This window comes from Vigna radiata, chromosome 7 (genome assembly GCF_000741045.1).
Source record: "Vigna radiata var. radiata cultivar VC1973A chromosome 7, Vradiata_ver6, whole genome shotgun sequence".
Lineage (NCBI taxonomy): Eukaryota > Viridiplantae > Streptophyta > Magnoliopsida > Fabales > Fabaceae > Vigna > Vigna radiata.
The window spans coordinates 32908984-32930062 of NC_028357.1; the positions used below are offsets into that span (position 1 = coordinate 32908984).

Genomic DNA, 21079 nt, shown 5'->3' on the forward strand with positions numbered 1-21079 from the left:
TATTTTGTTTCATTAAATTTGTTTATTTGGAGTGATATTGATTATAAAGTGATTGGATAAGATTGGATAAGATGATAATACAGGAAATTATAATTTCATTGGATGTCAAATTAACAATCAATTTTTTTTTTAAAACACACATATTATAATGTAGAACCATTTTTACGTCATAATATCTTCTGCCATATTATAACCTAAAAATGGAAGTTCGTAATAATAAACTGCCCATATTATAACGTAAAAATGGAAGTTCGTTATAATAAACTGCAAATATTATAACGTAAAAGTGGTAATGCGTTATAATAAACTGCGCATATTATAACGTACTTCAGAACCTACGTTATAATATGTTGAACTTATTATAACGTATTTTCGGAAGTACGTTATAATAAATTCAGCATTTTATAACGTAAATTTCAGCTACGTTATAAAATGCGCAGACTTATTATATCGCCCAGAACTATATCTACAGTAACTATGTTATAAAAGGTCAAATTTGTACGTTATAAAAGGGTCTTTTTCCACTTGTGTGTAATGAAGGTCCCATTTTTCTATTTTCAAGGTAGATTTTCTAGTGTTGTATGTAATATTATTGATCTTTCAAACCTCTCCTTCCATGTATCTTTTGTTTTTTTGTTTTTGGTCCTTCCATGTTAGGATGTACATTGGCTTTTAGGGTCAAAACCATATACAACATTGGTATAAAATACAAAATCATATTGTTATTCCTAACATCTTTATCACTTCATATGAGTGATGTGATTGTAAGAGAACATATACAGCACTATGACGGTTATCGACAATTTCTGTTTTCGAGAGATTCTGACCGTCGGTAAAGCTGTTATTTTCTGTAGTAAGCACCTGATAGTAGTCCATAAGCACTTGCAAGAGAATAGCGGTGGTCCCTCTGTACCGAATCAGTGAACCAATTGTAAAGTGCAAATGCTGATAAATTTTGTGTTGAACTGTGACATTATACAATAATGATATAAACTTGGTACATTAAAGAGATGTAGATTAAATATATTAAAGAGACGTTAGAATAATGTCAGCTAATAAATCCATATAATTAAAAAGTCTTAATTAATTCAGACTAAAAACTTTTCTTATTTCGACAATCAATAAAAAATTTTAACTTTGGCGCACTTCAACAATTGCTATATGTACTAAGCAAGTGCTCTTTATTATATAGTTCTATCCAAGAAAAAGTAAGATTTTTACTGAATTTGAATCTTTAAGGACACAATAAAAATAAATTAGAGAAGAACACAGAATAAGACAAAGATGGAGACGTTACAATCTAGGAGATTGATAAGTCAAAGAAGATTCACATCGAAGATGTTAATCTTTGATAAGAATCAAAGTTCTAAACTAAGAATCAAGAGAGTCCTCTCTCAAAAATGCAAATGCATATATTATGACTTCCTAAGTGTCTACATATGTATTTGGTGCCCCATATATAAGTACAAATGTTTAAGGCACCTAAGAAACACTAAAAAAAGTCCAAGGACATTGAGTCCAAAAATAACTTGAAAAATAGAAACAAATTATTTGCAATTAAAATTACTAAAGAGAATTTATTTAATTTTCTAAATTATTCTTCAATTAAGATGGAAGATTATAAGATTCAAGATTCAAGATTCAAGGAGTCGTGTTTTGATCTTTGACCTTGTCATAAATCCTTTGAATTGCAAATGTCCTTCTTCAAGTTCTTCTCATATATATTTTAGGAGATAGTCATCTATCATTTTATCCAAGAGAGTTCTATTCCAGAAGAATAGAGGTGTTATTCGTCTATTCCACTATTTCCTTCAATAATAATACTTTATTGATTTGAATTCTCTTACGGTCAAGCACAAATAGTGTTTATCCGCAACCTGACTCGAATGTAAAAAATATATATAATATTTAGATTCAAAACCTAGTAGTCCAAAGGTTTCATTTCCATACCAACTCCTCATAATTGAACATCACATTCATATTCAGATTGCAAACTTCTAAGGTAATCCCAATCATCTCAGATCTGACAAATCAAAACCTACCCACAATCCTAACTTTAAATAAAGAACAAAATTGATAAAAATTGTGTCATATCTATCCATATTAAAGAGGAAAAAAAAAGAATCCACTTTAAGGTATAAGATGACAAGGTTTTGAAGCGCCTCAACCAAGAAAGGGTCAACCATTGACTCCTTATCTTTGGAAGCAGAAATGTCACCGTTTGAGATAAAGGAGAAATCCATGGCATCAAGAAGAGGATAATGGTTTGTCAGATCATTACTTACCTCTTTGGAGACTTAGTTAAGGTTAGTTATTTCTTTTCTAGAGAGAACATGATAGTATAGTAGAGAGAATATAAAGAAGCTAAATTGAACAGTAACAAAGTAACTTAAAGTAAGAAAACTTAATGCAGTAAAAGGATAATTTCATTTTTCAGACGGGTAGCGAATATCTGCGGGTATGGATTATCTGCTACCCACAGGTAAGAGATGCCTGCAGATACTAAATACCCGCAACAGATTTTACCTACAGATACCTGCGAGTATGAGTTTTTTGCCGGTTTAAACCCTTTTTTGGTCCCTAAGTTAAGTTCTAATGTTCAGTTTAGTTCCTGCTTTTAAAAATGTCGACCTTTAGTCCTTATGATATGAAAAATGTATCAAATCAGTCCTATTCGTTAATAAATCACAAGTTTTTCATTAAGTGATTTGTTGTTCATAACACCTTCCGTTAACAAATCACAAAATATTGGATATCTAGGTATGAAAACTTGTAATTTATTGTTCATTAAGTGTTGTCGTGAGAACTGATTTGATACATTTTTTATATCATAAGGACTAAAAGTTGACATTTTTAAAAGCGGAGACTAAACTGAACATCACAACTTAACTTAGGGACTAAAAAAGGGTTTAAACCTTTTTTGCAATTCCTAGTCACAGCTCTTGAGCATGGAGTTATGGACAGGTGACCAAATCTTAAGAATGATTTGATTGTTCCTTTTGTATGAAAAGAGATCTCTTTATTATTGAGAGGAAAAATATTCACTTGCAAAAAAAGATTATGTAAGACTTAAAATTTCTATAAAATGAAACTTATTTTAATAAAATTTTATTTATAATTTAACTTTTAATAATAAAATATTCAAATGTATAAAATCATATATACTCTTAGACCATTCTCTACATCATCATAAAAATTACTTTCAGAGAAATATGAAGAAACAATCATATGTTTAAAAAACACACTTTTTTTTTTTAATTTGAACAAACTCAGACATTATCACAGTTTTTTTTTTTTGTTGCTAGACATAAAAGCATCGAGCTAATTTATGAAACCTAGATGTTGGTTCTTGTAAATCCACATCTATACCCTTTCTATATATGTGGAAAATATGGGCCAGATTTTAACTGCGCCTCCGTAATTTTAGAACGATTTAAAAAAAAAAATTGACTTTTAGATTACCAGTTATGAAAATCTTCTACTACGCCGTGTAGAAGTGTTTTTCTTTTTCTTTTTAAAAAAAAGTAATAAAATGCATTTGGAAAAGAGCTTTCCAAAATGTGTTCTTTCCATGACACGTTGTATCTTTTATTCCTTACGAGCAAAGGTGATAAAAGTGATAATAATAGCGGTTAGGGATGAAAAAAATCCGCGAGCATGAATATCCATGGATAAAATCCGTGGTAGATAGTTATTATCTGTAAATATTTATTATTCGCGGGTAATGGATGGTAGATATTTTAATATCTGTTTTTAAACGAATCGTCTCGAATCACGAGTATTCGTTACCTAAAAAAAAATAATAATTTATATATATTTTAATTAAAAATAAAATAAAATTATATTTTATTAGGTTAAATTTAATTAAAATTCATTTTAATTTATATTTAATTTAATTTATATTATATTACATATGTTTTTGTAATTTTATTTTAAAATGTATAAAATATAGTTAGTGAAGTTAATAAAAGTGGGAGAGTTGGAATAAAAACTAGAATATCGAACTCAGCACCTATTTTAAAACGAGTTATATAATGTTCCAAAACAAATAAAATCAAATTTATGAACTATAGGCAACTTTATTCTACACTCCATCTGTCATACAAAAACTTTCTACTTTGTTATTTTTGGATTGCATGTAGAAATGACTTTACAATTATATAAGTAAAAAACTTTAGAAATTGTATAATTCGAAAGTTAATTTTGTCTTTTTAAGTTTCCCAATTTAAAAGTTTCTTCTTTTTCTTTTCAAAAAAATAGTTTCTTGCACAATTTGAAAGCTAAAACTAACTTTTAGAAGTTGGCGAATTGTACAATCCAAAAATCATCATACTTCTGGCTAGCACACTTTATAGAAGTCTTCAAAAAAGACTTCAAAATTGCATAATTCAAAAATTATATTTATATCTAAATTGCACAATCCAGAAAAGGATAAAATGTGATTTTTTTTATATATAGGGGTGCAGAAAGACATTTATGGAGGTGTAGGAAGAAGTTGTCCGAACTGTAACATGGTGAATACAGATTTTGGGTCTCCCTTCATCCAAAGTCCTCCCGTGTTTTCTCTTTGGGCGTTGATCTCTCCACCCCCATATATTTCGTCCTCTACCTCTCCATTCCAATCTTATCTCTTCTTATATTTTTATTTTTTTTTATATTCTTATTATACCTTTAATTAAAATTTAAAATTTATTTTATAAATTAATTTTAATTTCAATTTCTTATTATACAAAATTTATTTTTTCTCAAGTTAATCCCTCCACCCCACGTATCTGCTCTCTCTTTCTTTATTGTTTTTCTTTTTAATTCTATGTGCTCCCTCACACTCTCTCTTGTTATTGTTTTTTTTAATTCTATGTGCTCTCTTAGTGTGAGGCTCTCTCGTTATTGTTTTTTTTTTTAATTCTTTGTGTTCTTTTTTTTTTAATTCTTTGTGTTCCCTTACTGTGAGGAATCGTGTAAAGAAAAGATTTAACTGTGCGTATTTCGTAGACGTCTCTCCGTGGTTGAAAGAGAAACGTGTGCGGCGAAGAGGTACGTAATCCACTTTTCCTCAACCCTTAAAACTGATTGACCATAAATCAACGGATGTTAACATCTGTTTTAGCTGAAACGGATGTCGAAATCCGTCAACGGATGTGCGACATCCGGTTTAAGCCTGGACGTCTTCTTCCTCCTACCCACCCAGAAACATCAACAGCAACGAAACAGAAAACCGCGCACAGCAGAAATCAACACAATCTTAAACCCTATAAGCTCTCGTAGACGGCAGAAACGAAACTACGAAGCAACAATCACCACGCCACACCGTCGTAATGCTGCACCGCCGCACATCAAAAGTTAAAAGCATAGGAAGATGAGTGGAAGAGTTGGAATTTTGGAAAATGGAACTTGGAGCGTGGGGGTGAGAAGAATCAAAGAAGGGGAGTTAGGGAGCCGTGGGGGTGAGAAGAATCAGAGAAGGGGGAGGTGAGGCTGTGTTGAAAGGGAAAGTAAAATCTGAATGAAGTGAAAAGTTAAATGTTAGGGTAATTTAGTAAATAGGGTTAAAAAAGTAAAAAAAAAATAAGAAAAGGTTATTTTTGTGATTAAAGAAAAAAAAATGAGGAGGTGTATGTTTGAAATGGGGAGGTGGAGGAATCAATGCCCTTTCTCTTTTACGGTTGTAGATGGGCCAGGAACAAAAGGCATTATTTGGTGATTTATATTCTCACCCTCCTTTAATCTTACAATTCTCATTTTTCTTTTCAGTTTTGAAAAACCATAATACCTTATATTTTCCTGGGTTACTCCCTGCATCAACCCACATTGCTTCTTATATTACTACAGTTTTAAAAATTCTAAAACTATCTTTTATATTTTAAGAAATTCTACAGCTCACTTTTTTTTTCTTTAATAGATTTTAAAATTTATCGAAAAAGTTTTTCTTGATATTAAAATCCATTAATTAATTTTTCAAAAATAAATTTTGAAATCTGTTAGAATTTTCGAAAATTTTAATGGATTTCGAAAATTGTGTTCCTACTTAAGGAATATTTTTAATTATAATATTTTTAAATAGATATAATTTCCATAGTTACGTTGTTTTTTAAAAATGGGTGGATGACATTCATAGACAACATATTTTTCATGACTTAAAAGGTATTTTTTGCAATTTTTATTTCCATGACATTATAGAACCCGTCTGGGTTATAGAATCCTTCTGCGTTTATAAAACCCGTATGGGTTTTTTAAAACAACTACCTTTTATTTTAAAAAAAAATACCTTTTAAAAAATATAGGTTAATTACCTTTTTAGTCCCCAAGTTGGTGCTGAATTTCCGTTTTGATACCCGCTTTTCGTTAAGTAGTTTGTAACGACGTTAAATTGAATGTACTTTTCTTCTCTCTCTTCTGCACTTCCCTGGCACTTTTTTTCTCTCTCTTCCTATTTCTCTCAACATTAATTGCTTCCACCGTTAATGTCTGCCTCTTCCTTACATACTTCTCTCCCCATTCTTCCATTCTCCTTGAGCTTTCCAGGTACCACCATCCATCCTTATTTGAAGAACTAAGTTTTTGGGCTTATAAGTTAAATCGTAGAAACGCAACGATGTTGTTGCTTTGTGTGAGCAGGGAAGCGGAAAGGATGGACTTCTTCCTCTTGTTGGTAAAAAGGTTGGGTTGACTAACGCAAAACATTGCCTGCGAAGCCAAGCCTGCCATGCAAAACGAAACAAAAATGGTGAGCACTGGGAAGTGAAGTGAAACATGAAGGAGATTGGTGTGGATGAAACTGGCCGGCGCGGGAGTTGAAGATCCATGCCTTGTCGATGAAGGGGATGGCGATGAATTGGTGGAGCAGGTCGGAGTGAAAGGCGTATTCCTGCTCCGTGGCTTGGTTTTCGTCATCCATTGGTGAAATTGGTGAAAACGAAAACCTTCTTCTACAGCAAATTAAAGCAAATAGAATGAAGGAAAGAACGAATGAATAACGAAATGGATGATTAGGGAAGAAAATGTTACGCAGTGACAGGAAGCGTTGATGGAGTTGGAATGATGAGCGTTGACAATGAACAAATTGGATTGCGATTAAGATTAGAAAGATAAAGTGGGGAAAACAAAGATGGTGCTACTCTTCCATACCAATTACAGATACTCGTTGTTCTACCAACATATATTCTAACACAGATTTTTTATCAAGCAAATGTCATTTCTTTTATTGGATTTAAAATGCATTATCATAATAATAAATAAAAAATAAACTAGCAAAGAAAATAATATGTATATTGTGTTAAAGTTGTGAGAATATATATATATATATATATAATTATTTGAAATATATATTTTTACTTCACAACATTATATGAATCTTTTTTAATTTTTGTTTCGAAGGATATCTTTTGTTGTGTTTCATTAATATAGTATGTTTTTATTTGTTAGAAAAATAAATAATGTAGAAAATACTTCACAAGTATCAGGGAGTATATTTATGTGATTTAAGAGGAAATGTGAAAATTTAGCACAAAGAAAAAATAATGGTTGGACGAATCTGAATCTGAAAAAATAATGCTAGTAGGAATTCTGAAAGTAATGTTTTCGCCACGAACGTTCACATCACCTTTTTTTTCCTGTATGGGTGATTAGAAAACTTAAAATAGTAGAAGGGAAAAGAACTTGGATGGTTATTATTTTCTTGGATATATAGGTGTGTGTATTGTTAAAAAAAAATAAAGTAAACAAACAATGAAGATTTGGAATAAGAAAATAAAGGTGCAGAGTTAGATTGGTTAAATGGGTATTCAAGTGGAGAGAGAATCCAAAAAAAAGGAAACATTAAATGGTGAGAGAAATAGGAAGAGAGAAAAAAAAAAGTGTGAGCAAGTGCAGAGGAAGTGCAGAAGAGAGAGAAGAAAAGTACATTCAATTTAACGTCATTTCAAGTTACTTAACGGAAGGGATCTATTAAAACCGAAATCAGAAACCTGGAACCCAATTAAGTCACTTTTAAAAGCGAGTATCAAACGGAAATTAAACCCCCAACTTGGGGACTAAAAAGGTAATTAAGCCAAAAATATATAATAAAAGCTAATAACTTCTCTCAACACGTGGACCAATCAGGATTTTTCATAACTACCTTTTATTTTTTTATTTTAAATTAAATTTAAAAATTATTAAAATACCCTTGGATTTAAAGTTGATTTTCTTTTTTCAAAGCGACATTTTTGTAACCTAAAACTTGGTATACTTTGCTAAAATGTACCAACTGAAAAACTCCCTTACGTAAATTAGTTGTGTGAGCTTACAATTTTCCGGTGTAAACAAATCACATTCTCTTTCTTTGTTACAATACACTCTCACTATATATGTATATTAATTTGGCCCACCCGGTAGCACTCGGCCTTGGACGAGGGCTACAGAAAGTTTTAGAGATCGTAAAGTCTCCTACAAAAAATTTACACAGTTAAAATGTTCACAAAAATTAATTGAGTCGAGTCAAACGGAAAAAGTAATGATTTTTTTGATTTTTTTTTTTAACTTTTAGTTTAGACCGATTCGTTTTTATCTTTTATACGAGTAAACATGTCTTGATCTTTGACATAGATTTACTGTCATAACCTTAAAATATGACTGACTAATTTTGACATTTGGTCTGATCTTGCTCATCTCGACGTTTGGTCCAGATCATTTTATTCTCGACCATCGACCCAAATTAACATGTCTAGAATTTTGATCCTAGGAGACACGTCTCATCCTTTGGTTTGTGTCAAGCCATTTCAACCTTCAATTTGAGGCAGACCATCTTAACTTTCAATATAAGACAAGTCATCTCGACATTTGTCCTAGATCAATCATCACAACCTTCAGGTCCGGAACAGTCCATCTCAACCTACGACTCGAGACAGACCATCTCAACTTTTAACCCCAAACAATCTATTTCAACCTTTAACCTAGACCCGTCTCATTTTTTTTTTTTACTTTCTATCCTTGTTGAATTTCCATCCTGATCCATGCTAATCACCATCCCTCACTATCTTGTGTTATTTCTTTATTTATGTTTTACTCTATCAAATAAACTAACCATATTTATATGTAATTTTTATTTTAAGAAAACTGACTTGACTAATTTTTTATCTACAAGATTCAAATTTAAAAGATTGCTTAAATTATCCAATTCTAAGATACTAATAACATCTTACTAACTATTTTGTACAATGTGTTTACTTTAGTTTTATTTGTTCTAGCCTCATTTAATATTTATTATGTTTAAAACATATTATAGGTATTTGAAATAAATAAAAGTTATAACATCAGCCGAATTAATTAATATTTTATTTACGCTATTAAAATTATTAAAATATTTAATTCAAAACAAACTTAAATATATAACAAAACTTATTTCAATTATGATTTGATACAATAAAAACTTAATTTTGTTATATATCATATGTTTGAATATGCTTTTAATTAACTCTTCAATTTGAAACAGTTATTTTTTTAGTCCCTCCAAAAAAAAAATATTGTGTAGTGTTATAAAATATAAAACTGATAATAGAGAAGAAAAAGAGAAAATAATAGAGAACTAATTTTCTGCCTCATTAATAAGAGAAAAAAGAGAGCCTTGTTTAAATTGGATTACAAATATATAATCTCATAGAGTAATCAATACATTATGCGTATAATAACCTGAATCATCTCTACATCCCGTGTAATATAAAAATATGTTATATGATTATCGTAATAAAAATACAAAAAAAAAAAGTACAAAAAACAAATAGTAAACTAACATAGCATAACCAAAACAATTTTTCTAAAAAAATAAAACTCACAATTTGATTAAAGTTCAAGAACTTTTGAAAATAAATAAAATTTTTCTCATTAATCCTCTTTTCCTTTAACAAATTAGTAAAACAAATAAGTAAACAAAAAAAATTCTTTTAACATAAATGTGTACATAATGTCCTTAAAGAACATCTTTCTTGGTCAAAGTGAAACAATCATTCCAACGACCATCTTTCTCCACTATGATAGAACAAAACACTTCCAAAAAACAGTCTCTTTAACAGAAAAATGGAATATATTACCCCCACAAGGTAGCCTCCCTAACCATGGTGGAACAAAATGCCTTAAAAGGGTAGTCTCCTCAGCTATGGTGGAACCAATTGCAAACATGCATTCACAAATAACAAAACACGCTCACCTTCACAAAATTCATCCTTTGAATCCATACACCAATATAGTCATGCATTTGTTTTTTTTTTTTTTAACTTTAAACAATGAATTGAAAATATTCATTAGGATTAAATATGTTTTTGGTCCCTTAACTTTTAGTGAAAATTGGAATTAGTCCCTCTTTGAAACTTTTTCCCAATCTAGTTCCTCAACTTTAGAAATATGTGGATTTAGTTCTTTTAACCACATTTTGTTAAGTTTAATTGTTTATTCAAATACATTTTATGATAGCATTTAAGTTGTTCACACTTTTAACACATTTTTTTCTCAATGTTATTTGATAAACACATTTGAAACCTTAAATAAATTTAACAAAATTTGGTTAAAAGGACTAAATTCACGTTATTCTAAAGATAAGGGACTAAATTAAACCAAAGTGTTGAAGATGGACTAATTCCAATTTTCATGAAACGTTAAGGGACCAAAATCATATTTAACCCTATTCATTAAAATCCAAAAAAATATTGTTCTTAACTTTGAAACACATACAAGCAAGAAAACAAAATGCTAACTTCCCATGTCTAGATTTAGTATGTAAACCTTCATAGCTTCTCTCTATGTCACGTAATTTCTCATCAAGAGTAACACTCATCCACTTGTTTAATATATATATTTATAAGCTGTTTTTTTATGGATCTGGGCAAAAATGGTTTGTAAATTACGGATCTAGGCAATTTTTTTTTTACAGAAATAGGCAAGTCGTGGGGGTCCAGACAACTTTCCAAGAATGATCAGAAGGGAAAATATATAACACAACTGTCCAATCAAAACTCAACATTAACATCATCCATTATTTTATTACTAAACCAGAAAACAAATTAATGAACAGAGAAGAACAACAAATTGTGTTGTCACAAATTGTTGTATGTGGATAAGAAAAAATATGGAGATGAGAGAGAAACAAATTGGATAAGTGAGGAAGGTAAATTAAGGTTAGACGAGTGTTTCTGATTTTTTTCAATTGAGATAGCGTAGGGATGACAGAGAAAATATTGGAGTGAGAGAGATGAAAGATAAAGGGTTGAGATGATTGAGGGAGGTGGGCAAGAGTTTGGAGGTTTATTTTTTTTAGTTTTGATAATAAAAATTATTAAAATACTCTTAACCTTAAAACTTAGAATCCATGATATATTAGGGTATTTTTGTCTACTAAAACCCAATACACATCGCTAAAATGTACTAATTAAAAAACATACGTATCTATGTTAGCAAACCCCTTGAAAATATATGTTATGTACTAGAAACATTATATTTGAAATGTATATTCTTTTCTGGATAATTTTTTGTTTTCCAGGTTTTGGTTTCACGCCAAAAAATATTCAATTGATTTTTTTAGAAAAACTACTAAATTTACATTTATTTTTATGTTACTAAAAAAATTTACGTTTGTCAAAACATTAACAAACGTAAATTTGCGTTTATTATTGTAATAACAAGCATAAATGTGATACAAGTTTAAAAAAAAGAACTAAAAAGTTTACGTGTGATGTCTCTACGATGTACGTAAATTTATGTTTGTTATAAATGGAACAAACATAAACTAACATATGTAATTAAGCCAACAAATATAAAGTGTACTGGTCGACCAGTTGAACCGGACGAACCAAGGAAACCAAACTCCAAAAGCCACATCAGCAATAATTAAGATCAGCCGAAACGGCTGGACAACCATGCATAGGACCCTGCAAAACCTATGACCAGATGGCCATGCACAGGACAATGCAAAACCTATGACCGGACGGCCATTAAGAGGTTAAACATTGGTATGATTAATTAAGGTAAGTTGCGATTATTAAGAATGTGCCTAGATTGGACCATGATTAAGAAATCACTAAACACGGCCCATGATAAAAGCCTATAAATAGCGAGCACTGTTGACAGGTAAGGGGGATTCTGAACATTTATTACACCATTAATATTGTCTCTTACTGACTTGAGCGTCAGAGTATTTGTGACAGGTACCCGACCGAACGATAACGAACTATAGACCGGATTCTTAAGCCGAGAGAAGCTAGGATTGGAAGATCTCGAGGAGAAATTGTGTAGGTTAGAAGTAACTCGTCTCCATACCGAAACATAAAGTAAGTAGAAATTTTTAATATATGTAAATTTATGTTTCTTGTAATTACGTCTCATCTAAAACAAATGTAAAAGGCCTAAATAACAACGTAAAAAGAATTTACTGTATTAGTGAGTGAACTTAATTTGATTTAGTGAAAGTTTAGTATATATTTACATAAGATCCATTTAGAATTGAAATGAACAAATTGGGGATATAAATACTTGAATATGATAATGAATCCTAAACTAGTGTATGATTCGAATTTAGATTGTTGAAACTAGTTGTATTTTATGTATAAAACTAATTATGATGGTTAAAAGAATTGAATTAGCTTTGTATATGTTTTACAAAGTGTTTCGGTAGGGATTTGTAGGACCGCTTGAGTTGATGTTTCGCTTGTTTGCTTCCAGTCTTGACCGCTCGGTGCCTTCTTGACAAAGGAGGGAGGTACTTGCAAAAGGCACTCCAATGCTTAAGTTATGAGCGGTTTGATGAGCTTCTGCTCACAATTGAATACTTAGTGAATTGTTATCATGAGTATTTGAGAGTAGAAGTTGAATGTGAGTAGAATGTATTGAAGTGTGAATTGAGTGTACTTGTCTTTTGGCCTTGGCTTTCTATTTATAAGTTATCTCATGGACCCTAAACTGACACAAGCCTAATAAAATATAAACAGATTTACCTTTAAATTCAATCGGTTGCTCATAAACAACTTATCAATATCTTTAATTATCTTATTCTTCTTTGATTATTTTATCTTCTGCTAGATCTTTGGTCCAATAACTTACACGCTGGCCCAACATCGACCCATTATCGATAAAACCATTTGACCCGGTAACTGTTTAGTCTTTTATTACGTACAATACATATGCCCTCCATGTCTGAGTTAACCGTTCGGCTTTAGTCGAGGTTAACTATATGACTTATGAGTTTGGGGGACGTTGTTCTTGTTACATTGAAGAGCTTGCTTTCCATATATTTTAAGTCGTTGTATCTTATTTGGGTCGAACGACTGAGTACCTGAATACCTAAGGCCATGGAAGGACGAGCAGTAGAGGCCGAATGACCAAATACATGAGGCCGAATGACTGAATGCTTGTGAGTGAGCATTCATCGGGGGAATGCCTTTACTGTTTGGTTGATAGTCCATGGGGGACTGTGTTTGATTTATAGTCCATGAGGATTGTCTTTGATTTATAGTCCATGGGGGATTGTCTTTGATTTATGGTCCATGGGGGACTGTCTTTGATTTATAGTGCATGGGGGACTCTCTTTGATTTATAGTCTTATTACCTGCAAGATACATAATATCAAAAATATAGGTGAGACCGTTCAGTCTTTGGTTAAATGTTTGAAAAATCCATATTAGGATGTGTCATGGCCAGAATGAAACTGCTTTATAGCCTTGTGACCTGCAAACTTAGTTGCTTGTGATAATGAAAATCTAATTCGCTTTGTTATTGAACTGAGGTAGGGCTACTGTCCATTGTGAATTGCACTGATAGTTATATATTATATTATATAACTATTAAATAATATATATGATAAATAAATGTTTCGATTATAACCATTATGAATTAAACCGATAATTATATATTATATTATATAACTATTAAATAACATATATATTAGAAATATGGCCGAGACTGTTTTGGGTGGGAAAAAGGCCCAATACACTTGTGGCCCATTAAAGAGATAAAATATCTTTTGTCTGCCTACGCTAACAGAGAAAAACACTTTTACCTTTGCGTAAGAGAGAGAGAGGCCTCGAAGCTTCTTCTAAAGACTAGAGAGAGAAGCGGATTGAAATTCTCTACAACCTCAGGAGCATGGCGGATGCGAGAAGAGAAGAAGAAGATCTCGGTGAGAGCAAAAAGAAAGGTAAGAAAAAGTTGTCTTTCTTTTATTTGTGTAAACTTGTATGTTTCGTCATTTTTTCATATGCAAAAGAGGTGGGGAGAGCTCTATTTATAGAGCTCTTTGGGGAACATGGGGATTACTTACATAACAAGGAAAACCTAACAAATAAAAGCTTGATTACTATCATTTCGACGGTAGTCTAAAATTTAATAGCCTCCCCTCAAGCTAAATGGTGTATACTCACCAAGCCAAGCTCGGGAACTATAGATCTGAACCTAACACAATGGGAAAACTTGGTGAAGATGTCGGCTAGTTGTTCATCGGATCGGACAGGAAGAAGATTTAGAAGATTGTCCTGTATCTTTTCACGAACAACATGACAATCAAGCTCTATGTGCTTGGTCCGTTCGTGAAAGCTCTGGTTATGAGCTATGTGTCTCGCTGACTTGTTGTCAAAATATAGAGTCAGGGTCCCTGCTTCCTGTATTTAAAGGTCTTGTAGTAGATAGTGAATTCGCTGTATTTCACATACAGTGGTGGCTAAAACACGATATTTTGCTTCAGTAGAGGATCTGGATACGGTTTCCTGCTTCTTAGATTTCCATGAAATGAGAGATGATCCTAGGTAAACACAAAATCCCGTAGTGGATCTTCTAGTATTCAGACATGTTGTCCAATCTGAGTCGCTAAAAGCCTTTAGATGTATTGGAGAGTCAGCAGCAAAGAACAATCCTTCCGAAGGCTTAGATTTTATATACCTGAGGACATGTTGGACAACTCGATAATGATAGTTAGTGGGGAATTGCATGAACTGACTAAGCAAATCAACGGAAAAACACAAATCAGGTCTGGTATTGGTGAGATAGAGCAACTTCCCTATCAATCTTCTGTAGGAACCAGGGTCATCTAGGTAGTTGTCCATCTTATATAACGAACTTGTGTCACTCAAGAAGGGGGTAGTAGATGGTTTGCACCCCAACATTCCTGTTTCCTCAAGAATGTCCAAGGCATACTTTCTTTGGTATAAGTGAATCCCTCTTTTAGATCTGGCCACTTCCAGCCTTAGGAAGTAATTGAGTTCTCCAAGATTCTTTATTTTGAACTTTTTGTGTAAAGGTTCCTTTATGTGATTGATTTCTGCCATGGAGTTTCCTGCCAACACAATGTCATCAACATACACAAGTAGGGCAGTGAAACCTGTAGGTGTTATTTTGATAAACAATGAGTGATCAAATTTAGATTGAGCATAATCAATAGAAATAAGAAAAGAAGATAATTTCTCAAACCATTGTTTGTTGGCTCGTTTAAGCCCATATAGGGACTTGGTTAGCCTACAAACCTGACCCTTTTCATGGACATTAAGACCAGGTGGTGGTTCCATGTAAACTTCTTCATTTAGGTCCCCATGTAGGAAGGCATTGTCTACATCAAGTTCATGGAGAAACCACTTTATTTGAGGCTGCAAGGGCAATGAGTAATCTAACAGTAGTGAGCTTGGCCATGGGAGAAAAAGTGTCTAGGTAATATATTCCTTCATGTTGAGTGTATCCTTTTGCTACCAAACGAGCTTTATACCTTTCTATAGTACCATCAACCTTATATTTGGTTTTATACACCCATTTACATCCTTTGGGGGTTTTTCCCGGAGGTAGTTGTGTCAAATACCATGTGTCATTGTCTTGTAGAGCTTTGGTTTCTCTTTGCATAACTTCTTCTCATTCGTGCATGCCTTTTGCTTCATTGTAAGATTGAGGTTCATGAGTCCCAGTGATGGCCATGGTGTACTTTAAGTGTTTCTCTGACAAATTATCACAACACAACAGATCAGAAATTGGATAGGGTGTTTTGAAACTATTTTTCACATATAAGGATTGATTAACCTGATGCACATAATCATTTAGATATCCTGGAGTCCTTCTAACTGTATTAGACCTTCTACAATTGTGATTTTCTTGATTATTGTTTGTGCTGTCATTGTTATCTCTATCATCAGCCATATGGTGTGTCTCTCTTTGGTTATCAGCATCTATCTCATCATGTTTTTCATCATTAGTGTGGTTGTGGTCACCTAGAAGGTCATTGAGTGAAGCAGTTTGGTCTTCTTCAGTGTTAGTAGTTTCTCTATTGCCTTGCTGACTTTTGTAGGGGAAGATGTCTTCATAAAAGACAATGTTTCTGCTTATGATAAGCTCTTTAGTGTTGATATCTAGAACAATGTAACCCTTGACACCAGTCTTGTAGCCAAGGAAAATTTCTTTTCTAGCTCTTGGGTCAAGTTTACTCCTACTATTCTCAAGAGTAGAAGCAAAGGACAAGCATCCAAAAGTTTTGAGGTCTAAATAAGTGGAGGGAAGGTCATATACTAGGTCGTGGGGTGTCTTGTTACCAAAAATGGGAGAAGGCAATCTATTTATCAAGTAAATTGCATGGCTAACATCATAAGACCAATATGCATTAGGAATATCAGATTGGAAAAGAAGACCACGAGTGACATTAAGTATGTGTTGATGCTTACGCTCCACAACAAAATTTTGTTCAGGAGTTTCAACATAACTTCTTTGGTGATTGATCCCCATGTAAATCATAAAAATTCTCACAATTAAATTCAGGTCCATTATCTGACCTAATAGTTTTAATCATTTTGTTAAACTGATTTTTAACCTTAACAATAAAATTTTGTAGTAAAGCTCTAGTTTGGCCCTTATTATTCATTAGAAAAATCCAAGTGTGTCGGCTATAGTCATCAACTATGGTGAGAAAGTATCTATGACCATGAACAGAAATAGTGGAAAGAGGACCCCATATATCACAGTGAACAATTTCAAAACATTCATTAGATGTAGAAATACTCCTAGAAAAAGGGAGTTTGTGCTGTTTAGCATAACGACAGGTATCACAAACAATGTTAGGACCCATTTGCACATAGGGAAACTTTTCACATATCTCTTTTAGAACTTTGTGTCCAGGATGGCCCAGCCTATAGTGCCACAAATTTACATCAATATTTCTAAAAGAAAAAGCAGACTTTGAAATGAAACTTTGGTCCGGATTAGGAAAGGCTTGTAAGTAATAGAGACCTTTGCAAGTGTTAGCATACCCAATCATCTTCAATGTAGAGTTCTCCCTTATATGACAAGTCTCAGAAGAAAAAGTTAGGTTGCAGTTTAAGTCTTTAATAAGACTCTGGGCAGAGATTAGATTGAAGCAAAAATCTGGAATATATAAAACATTAAAGATAACAAAGTCCTTAGAAAATTGCACGGTTCCTACATGCTCATCAGTAAGTGCTGTGTTATTTGGCAATCTAATAGAGATGGGTTTGATTTTATAGAAAGTGACAAAGTTTCTTTTATCATGTGTCACATGATCTGTGGCACCAGTGTCAATAACCCAAGAAAGAGTACCTTGTTTGTTTTCTGTGTTATCTCTCTGTATTTGATTGACCTTGTGAGTGGGTTCATCAACCTTTTCCATCATTTTAAGGAGTCTTTGCATCTGTTCTGGTGTAAAGGAATTAAAGCTAGTCTTATTGTTGGTCTGATGAGTCTGCTGCATACCTTCTGGTCCAGGATTGCTCTGGCAAGCATTGGCAGAGCCCCAATCAGCCCTTTTGTCTTGATTACTATCACCCTTCTTATACCAAGGTGGGTAACCGTGCTTGGAATAACACTCATCTATAGTGTGGTTCATTTTGTTATAGTAGGAGCACTGCTTTCCATAGTTAGGGTTCCTCCCTTTTCCTCTTCCTTGACCATGTTGTCCAACACCACGTCCTTGCCCTTTTCAGGTCTAGTCAGGTCTCCAGTAACCGTTTCTCTTAGCAACATTAACCAGGATTTTGGTTTCAGCAGTGGCCATGCCTGAGTCTTGTCTCCCTTGTCTCTCTTGCTGCATAATCAGTGAGAAAACTCAATTGATGTTGGGGAGAGGGTCCATCAAAAGGATTAGGGTCCTTACGATATTATAGGTATCGTTTAGCCCCTTCAAGAAACATATGACATGCTCCATTTCTCTATACTTCAGAGAAATCTTGGAGAGCTCACAACTGCATGGGATGTTACAGGTACAAGTGGGTATGGGTCTTAAGGATTTTAATTCCTCCCAAAGGATCTTTAAATCTGTTAAAAACTTATTCATTCCTCTCTGTCCCTATTTGATTGAATGAATATCCTGGAGTAAGTCAGAAATTTTAAAATAATCACCCTTGGAGAATCTTTCCTTTAACTCATCCCATAGTTCCTTTGCTTCTTCAACATATATTACATTTTTTGCAATCTATGGAGAAAGTGTCTTTATTATCCAGGAAAGAACCATCATATTGCACCTTTCCCAAGCATCAAACAAATCCCCACTTCTTTGAGGTTTCTTGATTGACCCATCAATGAATTTGATTTTATTCTTGGAAAGCAGGGCCCTTCTCATGCTTCTGCTCCAATAAGAGTAATTATTTTCGTTTAAAACTTGAGTTATAAGAGTAAGTCCTGGGTTCTCCCTTGGGTGTAGGTAGAAAGGGCTGGCTGGGTTAATTGATTGATCCACTAGGTTAACAGATTGATCCACTCGTCTGGTTGAAGAAAGGGCTGATTGATTCTTCTCTGATTGATCATTAACTGATTGTTCCATGGCAAAAAGAAATAATACGAGACCTAGAAATTATCCAAGAAAACCAAGAAATAGTCGTAGAAGATACCAAGAATGAAGACAGGGGCAGCAGAAGCAGAGCAGGTATTAAACCTGCTCTGATACCATATTAGAAATATGGCCCAGACTGTTTTGGTTGGGAAAAAGGCCTAATACACTTTTGGCCCATGAAAGAGATAAAATATCTCTTGTCTGCCTACGTTGACAGAGAAAAACACTTTCACCTTTGCGTAAGAGAGAGAGGCCTCGATGCTTCTTCTGAAGACTAGAGAGAAGCAGATTGAAATTCTCTGCAACCTCAAAAGCATGGCGGATGCGAGAAGAGAAGAAGAAGATCTCAGTGAGAGCAAGAAGAAAGGTAAGAAAAAGTTGTCTTTCTTTTATTTGTGTAAAGTTGTATGTTTCGTCATTTTTTCATATGCAAAAGATATGGGGAGATCTCTATTTATAGAGCTCTTTGGGGAACACGGGGATTACTTACATAACAAGGAAAACCTAACAAATAAAAGCTTGATTACTGTCATTTCGACGGTAGTCTAAAATTTAATAATATATAATAAATAAAGGTTTTGGTTATAACCATTATGAATTATATTATATATATTTTTAATATTTATATAAAATAGTTGTTATAATATCTATTACCAATTAGATATTTTATGAAATATTCATATTTCAAAAATACTTATCTTGTTGATGAAGTCTCACGTAGAGATGATGATTCATGTAGTGTAGTTTCCACTTTGTTGAAAGTTTTTGGTGTTGATCCGAAATAGCGATGTCGAGACCGAACACTCATCTTGGTTTCTTGTGGTTTCTGATAATCTTTTTGGTGCTTTATTGCTCCTCCATATTTCTTGTGGTTGCCCTTGGGTTTCTTCAGCTTTTGTCGACCCCACGGTGGGCACCAAATGTTTCGGTAGGGATTTGTTGGACCGAGAGACTAACCTTTCTGACATGACTTTAATGCTTGAGTTGTGTTCTCCGCTTGTTTGCTTCCAGTCTTGATCGCTCGGTGACTTCTTGACAGAGGGGGGAGGTACCTACAAAAGGCACTCCAACGCTCAAGTTATGAGCGGTTTGATGAGCTTATGCTCACAAATGAATATTTCGTAAATTGTTATCATGAGTATTTTAGAGTAGGAGTTGAATGTGAGTAGAATGTATTGAAGTGTAAATTGAGCGTACCTGGCTTTTAGCCCCGACTTTCTATTTATAAGTTGTCTCATGGACCCTAAATTGACATAAGCCCAATAAAATATAAACAGATTTACCTTTAGATTCGGTCAATTGCTCATGAACAGTTTATCAATATCTTTAATCAGATTTCTTTGATTATCTTATTCTCTTTTGATTATTTTATCTTCTGTTGGATCTTTGGCCCAACATCGACCTATTATCGATAAAACCATTTGATCCGGTAATCGTTTGGTCTTCTATTACGTACCATACACAAAGTATACATCACTTATTGTATGTCATTCTAGTGTTGAACTTATTATTCAATCGACACTCAAACAATAATGTTTATTTTAGTTATTGAGCAATATCATAAAAAAAAAAAAAGTCCACTTGGTCATTCAAGGAGTAATGTTTTTGCTTAAATTATGACTTGATGTTTGCATAAAAGAGATAACACTAATTTTCTCTCCTCATATCTCTCATCACTCGAGTAATGTGTGACTCATTAGTAAAGAGAAGTGTTGAAAATAAATTTTAGAAATTTGGTGGTTTTAGTGGACAAGTGATGGTGTGACACTTGAGCGATTAAAGAGTCATTATTAACTCTTTCTAATGTATTGTTGGGTGTCAAAATTATCACTAGTCACTCCAGTATGGTAGAGTTAACATTAATTCTTCATTATCCTTAAATATATTACTTAAGTTATTTGATAACTCAAGCAGAAAACATTTTGTCCAACCAATATAAGTTGTCACCCAAGCGATATATTCACAGTTTTTCAATCATTATGTCCCTAATTCCTATGACATTCATTTTTATATTGTTATATATATGAACTACTAGAAGTTCTTTACACTGTGTTCTTATGAATGGATTAGGGGGAGATGATTTGGGGGAGATGATTTGAGTTAATTTGAGTGGATTTGAGGGTAATTATGTTGTTGTTTTTTTTGAGTAGATTTGTGGGTAATTGAGAGTGGATTTGAGGGTAAAGTTTGTGAGAATTAGTGTAGGATTTGATTGATGTGATAGAATTAAAAAATTTGTTTAATTGGTAGAAATGAAAGATTACTAAAATGCCCCTAGTTATTTTTTAATATAAAATGGTATTTTTTAATGTT

The 21079-nt window shown here is 32.9% G+C and overlaps 1 pseudogene; it reads right to left on the reverse strand.

Annotated features, from left to right (window-relative positions):
• The window catches only part of LOC106766327, an 18659-nt pseudogene extending 16416 nt beyond the window's left edge, over positions 1-2243 (reverse strand).
• Positions 2244-21079: the final 18836 nt, after the last annotated feature.